Source organism: Pinus tabuliformis, chromosome 3_2 (assembly GCF_031772625.1).
Source record: "Pinus tabuliformis cultivar Carrire ecotype Pingquan chromosome 3_2, CPIR1, whole genome shotgun sequence".
Taxonomy (NCBI): Eukaryota; Viridiplantae; Streptophyta; class Pinopsida; order Pinales; family Pinaceae; genus Pinus; species Pinus tabuliformis.
In genome coordinates this window covers 174,920,203-174,930,435 of record NC_142302.1, presented here as the reverse complement: position 1 = coordinate 174,930,435, position 10,233 = coordinate 174,920,203, and the positions used below count along the sequence as shown (strand labels likewise).

Genomic DNA, 10,233 nt, shown 5'->3' with positions numbered 1-10,233 from the left:
TTTTTGATATATTTATCAACCATATAATTTATATGATTATTCTAATTTAATTATAATTAACTAAACACACTTTTCAATACTAAAAATTAAACCATATTTTTCATAATTCATAGACTCGATTACCAACCCAACCATGCTACCATTTTAAATATAAAAATGTTTTCCTATCAATTTCTTGTTTTAGTACCTATGTATTGTATTATTTCATGTGCACATGATCTTAAATTAACCTTTTATTTCCTAAAGAAATTTACTTGTATTTTTATATTTCGTGCATACCTATAGAACCATGTTGCGATTTTAAAAATAAACATGTTTTCGTATTAATGTTTTGTTTTATTACATGTGTATTATATTTTTTCATATGCGGTCGCATGATCTTAAATTAACCTTTTACTTTCCAATAAAATTTACTTCTATTTTTTCCCTCTTGTATTTAGTGCTTGTTGAACTCAATTACCTTAAAAATAAACACGTTTTACTATCAATTTCTTGTTTTAGTACCTACTTCCTAAAGAAATTTACTTGTATTTTTTTTCCTCTTATATGTAGTGATCAACATTTGTGCTTGTTGATCTGGTAGCTTTTTTTTGGATGTAGTAATATATTGCTAGATCCAATCATATCACTTGACCACATTTATTATGATGAATTTGGGAATCCAAGGAATACTCTTTTTTTCCGAAGAGAAAAGCCGTAATTTCCATTAATTTCAGAAAATTACATGTTGTAGATGTGAAACGCATATGCAGAAGTGTGGGAAGAGCCACATACAATAAGAAATACTTCAAGAGAAGTATTCCAGAAAAGCCCACAAACAGGGCAGCAAGTAAAGAGTATGTAAACCCCAAAACTGGAGGATACCCATACCCATCACCGCGAAAACAACAAATAAAGCAAGAACATAGCTGCTGAGGGAGAAAATGAAACAGTAAAACATCTAAATCTGGTTGTCCAAGCCAGTAGGAGAGGCACGAAATGAGGAAAGTGCGGCCATGGTAGTCATGCTTCCCCCACCCCCTCAAACTCTCCTCCTGAAACCCGACCAAACTAGAGGTAGATACCAAACTGCCAAATCTTCATCAGCCGCCTACAGAAAAACCAGCAAAAAATGGCAGTGATGTGGCACGAACAAAGCCAGTTCCCTCAACGCGTCAACACCACAGAGCTAACGAGCCATCAAAAAAGCATCCACTGCCCCAGCAGAGGAACCCCGCCGGTCCCAGCTAGAGCAGAGGCAGGTCCGGGGGCAGAGGCGGCTAGGGCAGCCACCTCGCCCCCACGAAAAATGATACGAAGACCAAAATAAACTCGCCCCCGTTCCGCCACGCAGTCAAAAACCCAAAGAAAACAGTGCAAAGCCGCCAAGAAGAGCCGCCCGGATGAAGCAAGACAGGGTCGCCGAAGCCTACAAGGCGCGCCGCAGCCACCCGACAGGTGCGATAGAGAGCCCCGGATCACAACCGATCAGAGCCCAAGACGAGGGAAGCAGGGGCCGAATGAAGCGCCGCCACAAGCGATTAACGCGCAAAAACCCCAACTGATAAGCAGCAATGGTCACCAACAGACGGGAATGGCGTCGATGTCAAAACGAAAGCGTAGGGTGGGTCGCCAGAACCAGGGGCGGCCCGGCCGCCACTCGGAATCCAAGGAATACTCAAGACTTTGAATATATTCAATATTTTTGTATAGGTGAAAATATAAATGAATAACATATCATGCAGTGCTTATTATTTCATCTTGTAAAACAAAGTATTATGTCTACATTTTTTAATTTTAATTTTTCTAAATTTTGATAATATTACATAGGAATCATCCTTTCCAATTTGATTGTGATAGAAGAATTTTTGAAAATTATTGAGAGTGTGTACATAGATTTTTTTTATTATCAAATTTTAACATTTGTTTTTCTCATATTACAATTTGGGTGACCCCACTCATTATGATGAATTTGGGAATCCACGGAATACTGAAGACTTTGAAAATATTCAATATTTCTCTCGTGATGAAAATATTCAGAAAGGAGCCACATTATTTCATCTTGTAAAACAATGTATTATGTCTACATATTTTTAATTTTAATTTTTTTTTCTAATTTTGATAATATTACATAGGAATCATCCTTTCCAATTTGATTGTAACAAAAAAACTGTTGAATATTATTGAGAGCCCATACATAGACTCCTTTTTCTCAAATTTTAACAATTGTTTTTCTGATATTACAATTTTGTTTGTACATTTTAAATGCCGATATGGAATACTGAAAGGAGGTATTAATTGAAAATTTCTCATTTCATTCAAAGATTCTAAAAAATGTTCGACCCTTTAGATTTGAATGTCAGTTTAGGAAGTTGCGAAATAGATTTATATAGTTTGAAAATACAAGAACAAGGACACTTTACACCCAGTTCTATTGAATGTAAAAGAAAACATTATAGAGGAAATACAGTGTAAGGAGATGGTTTTGGAGACTACTTTTTTATCAAAATGATGGACACAAAAGATATTAAAAATTAGGATTGTATGTTACTAAATATTAGGGTTACTTGGGCATGGGGTTTCAAATTTGACTAGATCAATCTCAATCTCATAAACATGCCCGATTACGAACCTGCAGAAGCAATGAAAATCGTGATTTGAAATGAATTGTCAATTTCAGATCGAGCTCCAGTGGCCTCATGCATCTTTGGTTTGGCCTTGAACTCACTTTCCAAAGTATAAGAAAATGCTTATAAAGACCCGCCTTTCTGAAAGAAAACTTCTGCTTCAGGAACTTCAACTCTCCATTCATCCAAAAAATAATGAAAACTAAAAGGAAATTTTTAATAAAACATCTGCCTACATCTCAAGATCGTTCCTTCCAACTACCTTTACCTAGGATAATCGAATGGTTTAACATTCTCCAATCGTCTAACATATAATCCCTAGGCTCAAAGTGATGACAGGTGGGTATGAGGAAGTTCTTCTCAAAGGGGTTAAAATCGTGATCTGCCAATTTCATATTCGATGGCCTTGTGCATCTTTTTATGCCAAGGATTGGCCTTGAACTCATTTTCCAAACTACAAGCAAAATGCCTATAATGACATGTCTTTTTGAAATAAAACTTCTGCTTCTAGAACCTCAAATCTCCATTCATCAAACAAATAACCAAAACTAAAAGGGAAGTTTTAATAAACCATATGTCTATATCTCGAGACTATTCTTTCCAACTACCTTTGCCTAGGATGATCGAATGGTTGAGAATTCTCCAATCGTCTAACATATAATCCTTAGGCTCAAAGTGATGACAAGTGGGTATGAGGGAAGTTCTTCTTAAAGAGGAATGCCTTACGATGTAATTAAAATTATTTTTCCATTCTTTTTTGGGTGCTCTTTAGTAAGAAAAACTCCATATCTTTTGCCTTCCTCTAAATAAATATGCATATGAAGATTGTTTACAAAAAAATACCCATGGAACATGTTAGAAAGGAAAAGTGGACTTTGGAATAAATTTAATTTATAGGCTTTTTTGTTTTGTTGGCCAAAACTGTCCATTAAAAAAAAAAATCTACATGTAACATTGTTTTTAAAAATATATATATATATTGTTTGAAAAAAATAAAAACATGGTAATCCTAAAATAACAATACGAGAAAGGATTTCTGAAATGTTTATATATATATATATATATATATATGATTTTATTATGTGGATAGGTATATTTGTTTTGGAATAAGACTTCCAAAATTTTAATTTTACTATCTATAATTATTATATGAATGATAGGGATTTAACCTTTATAAAATATTTTAGAATATTTTTAGCATTATATACAAATCAAAGGTTGAGATTTAGGTACAAAGTAATTATGCTTAAATTCATTAATTAAAAAATGTGATATGAATAAGTCTAATTGGAAATGAGTAATATATTTTTGGGCATGTGGTATTGATAAGTCATGATATTGTAACAAAATTTATTTATAGATTAAGAAACTCCATGATAAAGTGGAGATGAATTTCCATGATTAAGAATATTTATATGATTTTTTTTAATTGTATGTATGTTTAACTTATATATTAATTATTTTTTATCATTAATAATACTTGTTATTGTTTTTAAAAAATATTATAATTTAGTTAATTTCTATAATATTTTAATTTTAGCAACTTGATGAAATAAGTATTTTGATATTAAAAGAATTATATAATCATTAATGTTTTATTTATGATTCACATTAAACTTATTTTTTAATTAATATTTTTAAATACTATAGATTAACTATATATTAATAATGGAATAAATTACACCGGAAATCACAATGGAAAGTGCAAATATAAGAAATTTTGGAATTAAAATTATGTTATTTTTATCTATATAAAGTTACTATAAAATTATGTTATTATTTTTAAATGTGATACTATGAGACTACATCTCTCTCACCTTGAAATAAGTACAATTATAATAAAATCTTTAATCAATATTGAAAAAATTGATAAAATATGACAATTAACCTACTAAAGAATAGCCACTAGAGTTGGCTCAATTGGTAGTCCTAGTTATTAATGCACATTTGCTATTGAGAGGTCACACGTCCAAGTCTCTCAACACCCTCGAGGTTAGGTTTTGTGGTTAAGCCAATTTCCTCTTGTTTCGTTTACATTAGATTTTAATTAAAAAAATCTTCATAATTATCATATCTCAACTTCTTAATTAAAAAGATTAAAATCAAATCAATTATACATATGCATTCCATAAATTATAAAATTAAACCAATTATTACCATTCCTAGTTTGGAATAGTTTTCCAGATTTAAATTTAATTATCAATAAGTAATAAATGGATGGTGGGCATTTAGTTATATTTAACCTTTACAGAATATGCAAAAAATATTTTTAGTAGAAATTGAGATAGAGAGTTGGGATTTTTTTCAAAAATAGTTATGTCAATTTTGCTTTTCAATTTAATTTAAAAAATATGTTGAATACCAATAATATATAGACGTAATAGTAACCGAAATATTATGTACATATAATAGTGACTGAAATATTATGTACACATAGTAATAACCAATTTCTAAACTAATAAACCACATTAAAAATAAATAAAATAAAAATAAAAAACCTACTCCAAAAATGTTTTGAAAAACATAAATTTACATTATGACTTAAAATTGTCATAAACTTATTCTAAATAAATCTACATATGAATATTTTCACGAGAAGTTTTTCTTACTAATTTCAATAATTTGTCAATGTATATGAATGAATCACTTCTTTCACTAAATGTATAGACTCTTTCATTCCCCATAATTTTCTACATTTTATTATTGTTCTCATTTTATTCTAACTCTTTTATGTTTTGATTTTTTATATATTTTTTCATATATATTAAAAAATTATTAAAATTATAAATTAAATAAATATATTAAAATTAAATTATTAAAAATTTATTAAAATTATAGATTTAAATAAATATATTAAAATCAAATTTATAATTTGAGTTAAATTTATATTTTTGTCAATAAGTGTATCACTATTTTAATTTAAGGTTGATAAAAGTGGCTTGATTAATTATATATAAATAAAATTGATTCTCTTATAAAAATGCTTAAAATAGGTTGAGGTGATTTTAATCTAGGTTGACTAATTATTAGGCCGATAGGCCTTCCTTTGAAAGGGACTTTCGTCGTCCCTTTGTCCCTCAAGCTGACACGTGGCCGCTGGATTCCGCAAGGCAAAACCAGGGGGTTTTCAGTCTCCTGTGACAGGTAGAGCGGGACGAGCGGAACAGTTTCAGTCTCCTGTGACAGGTAGAGCGGGACGAGCGGAACAGTTCTGAGGGAGTGGCGTTCCGCAAGGCAAAACCAGGGGGTTTTCAGTCTCGTGTGACGGGTAGAGCGGGACGAGCGGAACAGTTCTGAGGGAGTGGCGTCGTGGATATTAATGTTGTGCGAGGGAATGGCGGCGTCGTCTAACTGTTCTGGGGTTCCTTTGGATGTTAGAGCAGTCTGTGATTCACGGTTTGTTTTCCAGTTTGTTCGACAGCCTGCCGCCCTGAAGACAGTCCTCACATTTTGCAAGCGCAAGCAAAAGTTCATCAGCCCATTTTTACCTGTGACAGAGGTGATCGCTAGCTATTTTTGTGTTCATTTTCTTTCCATTCATTCTATCCATCGGTCTGTTGAATGCAAGTATTGCTGCTGCGTCTTTTTTTGGTTATCGGTCTGTTGAATGCAAGTATTGCTGCTGCGTCTTTTTTTGGTTATGAAGAGAGGCGGCTTTCTCCACTACAGCTAGGGTTTTAACCCCTGGTGCCAACTCGCTGCAGGTAGCTTTCATCACGTCGTCAATTTTTACCCTAAATCCCTGACGCCCTGAAGACAGTCCTCACATTTTGCAAGCGCAAGGATCATCAGCCTATTTTTACCTGCAAGTTTAGCCGTGACAGAGGTGATCGCTCCAGGCAAGTTTGTTCATGGCTTCTTTCTTAGTCTTTGGATGTTTATTTATATATGAAAATTTTTTGTTCCACAATAATGTCTTAACCACCTATCTTCTCTGTGGTTATAGACTGTTATCTTATTCAAACTCTCCGCAATACTAGATTAGTACAAGCCTTTTTTTTAGCCTCCATGAAACATACACAATTGCATATGTTCCCTCTTCTACGAAAGGGTGCAGTTGGAAAGCCATGTCCTGAGGCATGAATGCGTAGCTTTATCCCCAAACGTTGAATGCTTATAAATTCAAGGTCATGATTACGGAAAAACTAATAGGAATTTTCATTATCCCAGACCAGACATTAATTACAGAAGGGCGGGGAGCCTTTATAACTGATTAGAGAATTGTTGGGCGAAGTATAAGCAGGGAGCTTGCATTGACCAGAGCTTTGTGGGTGAAAGGATTTACACGGAGAGTGTGATAAAGTACATTCAGTTAGTGTTACCAGGAATCTGCAAAAATGTGTTGTTGCACTATTTGTAAGGTGTGTTCATGCCTTATTTTTCTGGCTGTTCTGATAGGTCTCTTGTTTGGTTTCGGTGTCTTCAAACGAGCGTTCCACCATGCAGAGCAATGCCTTCATGACTGCAGTGGCAAATATGAGGTAGCACTGGCTCCTAATGGAAGACCCTTTCTGAGACATCCATGATGCGTTGATAGCCTCACGGCTCAGAGATTTGCTCTGTATTTCAGTTTACAGTGTTGGATGCTTAGGTGTATATATATGTTAATAAAGTAAGAAGAGTACATCAGCTGAGACATCCCCATGATGGTTGAAAAAGATTGCCTTGCAGTTTATAGGGTTTGTTGATGGCCTGATGCATCTTCTCCTCCACAAGCTACGTGGGTATTGCTAAATCATTCTTTTTAGTCATTTTTTGGGTATTCGTAGGACCATAAGAGCGGATCCATGGCTATATAGCTGGTTCACTTCCATGGATCAGTATATGAATTTTTCTGTTATGTAACATGCTATTCAGTATTTGGGTTGTTTACTGACTATGATTTTTCAAGAAGTATGATAAATTTCGTGAAGATGTCCATCAGTATGTCTTATTTGCTTATTTTGGACTTTCATGGCAAATGCAATGGTTGATTTTGAGCATATGCGTTGTAAACATGTTGGGATGAGCTATATGATTCTAAATTCTTCAGACTGAATTCCTGTGCAATATTAGGAGCCAATAGCATATATCGAAGTCAAGAGTCAAGACAGGCATTCTTCTTCATCATTTGACGCCATCAATACCCAAAGAATATAGTTGATGCATTATAATATTGCTTAGGACGTTTTCCTTAAATCCACGGTTTCTGTTGTTTCGTTGACTCATGGCATGTTCTTTCATATATGTCTCTGTTGGAACTTGCAATCTGCAATTTGATAAATGCCTATGAATTCGATTTTGAGTATGATTAAAACAAACTTGCAAACCGGGGATCTATTTGGTTGTGGAGTTCTTATACCATAGGAGGGTTTTCTCCACCTGAAATCTGTCTATTACTATCTGCATTCTCTATTTCTGTGTTCAATTTCTTTTCATTCATTCTATCCATCGGTCTGTTGAATGCAAGTATTGCTGCTCCGTCTTTTTTGGTTATGAAGAGAGGCGGCTTTCTCCACTACAGCCCAGATGGCAAGATTCCTTCTACATTAAACAACAAAACCATGTCAGCATTTTACCCTTCCATCACATACACAAACTTGAGTTTTATATCATTTGGATGTTCAGCTTTCAAAGCTGCTCCAGACACACACAATGGGTTGCACACTGCTATTACTCTGTTTTCTAAAACTCTCAATTGCTTAGTTACACAGACTTACAAGCAGAATAGCTCCTGTTCATCACTCAGCTATACAACAGATTCCATGTACATGGGTTTGTTTTCGATTGCATGTGAAAATTCACAGGTTTATTGATATTCTGTCTGTATTCTTAAAATTTCCATAGGATTAAAAAATTTAGAAAAATTGGCCTATTACCCTACACCTTTGACTGAGTTCAGTCATTACGAATCTGCAAGGCATCATAATGCCCAAATCCATGATACAAAACACTAACCGGATTTCCCTTCCCATAATCTTGACCATACTCTGCAATGGCAATGAGGCCATCAGCATCCCTCTCATGCACATACACAGTTATTGGCATCCTGTATCCATCCAGAGATAAAATCATTAACTTCAGTTAATAGCAATTTGTAACCGATGTAATACCTACTGCAGTGTTCTAACACTTGTCTCCCTCAGCAAAACAAAATAATTCATTGTTGCACAGACCAAAATCTACCCTTTAATGTCTATTGCTACACATCCCATTTATGTTCGATAGGCAAGAACTGAATATACGATGCAATGCCCATCATAATGCTTTCATATTTATGTCAATGTCTTAAATCTGAAAACTAATTTGAAAAAAGGGTCCTATAGGAAAGCCGGCTAAGAAATCCGGCGGAAACTCCCAACTCCCTTCCCAGAGAGCAGAGCGTCTATCAGGATTCGATCATGCAGATTTTTTTCCTATTGAATAGGCTCGTTTTGACAGACGATACAGCAGCACTAAACGTGAATAATACACCCCATCATAGTTCCAACTACTACTTAAACCCCAATTGCTCATATAATTTCATATAAAATCAAACATATTAGATCGCCAATTGCACAACATATTTCATTTGATATGAAAATTGTTAAACAAAATCCCCAATTCCTGCAAGCTTCCATATAAGATCAAAACAATTGTTGAATGAAACAAACTGCATATTTACAGAAAGCTTATGCTAAAACATAAACAAATGAATATAGTATTGACCGAAATAATTGTTTGAACATTACAGGATCTGCACAAGCCAGTACCACTGTTTATAGTTCATCACTTAAGTTAATTGCTCAACGCCATGATTAGTGTGAAATGGATGTTATTGTTAAGATGCTATGCTAAAAGAGCTCACTTTCTTTGGTGTTGCAACCACAAGTGGAGCTCCTGGAGAATTTGTAATAGCAAATTTGTCATGCATAAATTTGCTATCCACACTGGATTCATCTTTTGGAACAATCTTCTAGCAATCGCAGCTTTTTAGCCCATTCTGGCCCTTGTAACACACATGTCGCTGTTTTTTACTTGCCGGAAGTTCCAGATGACAGAAAATTTACCAACAGTGCCAAGTACATGGCACTCCTGCCTTCCTCTCTCAGTAACCTGCAGTGATGAAGAGAATATATGTCAGAAATTAGTACACTTGAAGAGCTAATAAAGGTTATATTCCAGCCCAACGGTCCTGTAAGGTTCAATTGCTACATGTTATGAAGTTGAAGTCTTTTTTGTGTACCGTATCCCTTCATAGACAATTGCTAACTTTAAATACATTATTATTTGTTTATAGTGGTGATATTCAAGAAGCATATGGCCAAATTTTCCTGTTTCTGTAAGGCATCCTTTAAATATCAAGGTTTCCTTCGAAAAAAATATCTTTCCCCTCTTCTTCAATTAACAAAGGCCACGCAACCTCCTCTTCTCATCAAGAATGTGCAATATTTATGTCTTCATCAAATCACACAAGCATCTGTCGGAAGCATACTATTCTTCAGAGATGTAGTTGTGTTCTGCCTTGGCTGGACTGTATCTAGGGTTTCATTCAGTCATCATTTAAAGATGCATTAGTCTCTCGGAGACTGTCGAAATCCAGGATCTCTTCTCCAACTGGGATGTATGCTCAATACTTGCCCATACCTTTGCCATATCTTTTTTAATG

The 10,233-nt window shown here is 34.3% G+C and overlaps 1 long non-coding RNA gene across 6 annotated transcripts in view; it reads left to right on the top strand.

Moving 5' to 3' along the window:
* Positions 1 to 7,520, top strand: part of LOC149180355 (uncharacterized) — a 254,080-nt gene extending 246,560 nt beyond the window's left edge. Inside the window, exons 1-4 of one of the 6 annotated variants that reach the window (XR_016256922.1) lie at positions 5,641 to 5,750; positions 5,793 to 6,105; positions 6,311 to 6,445; positions 7,005 to 7,520. This is a non-coding gene — a long non-coding RNA (uncharacterized LOC149180355). Of the gene's footprint in view, positions 1 to 5,633; positions 6,106 to 6,310; positions 6,446 to 6,776 lie in introns of those variants that run through there. The other 5 variants (XR_016256921.1, XR_016256920.1, XR_016256917.1 and 2 more) reach the window with 5 other exon arrangements.
* The last annotated feature ends 2,713 nt before the right edge of the window (positions 7,521 to 10,233 follow it).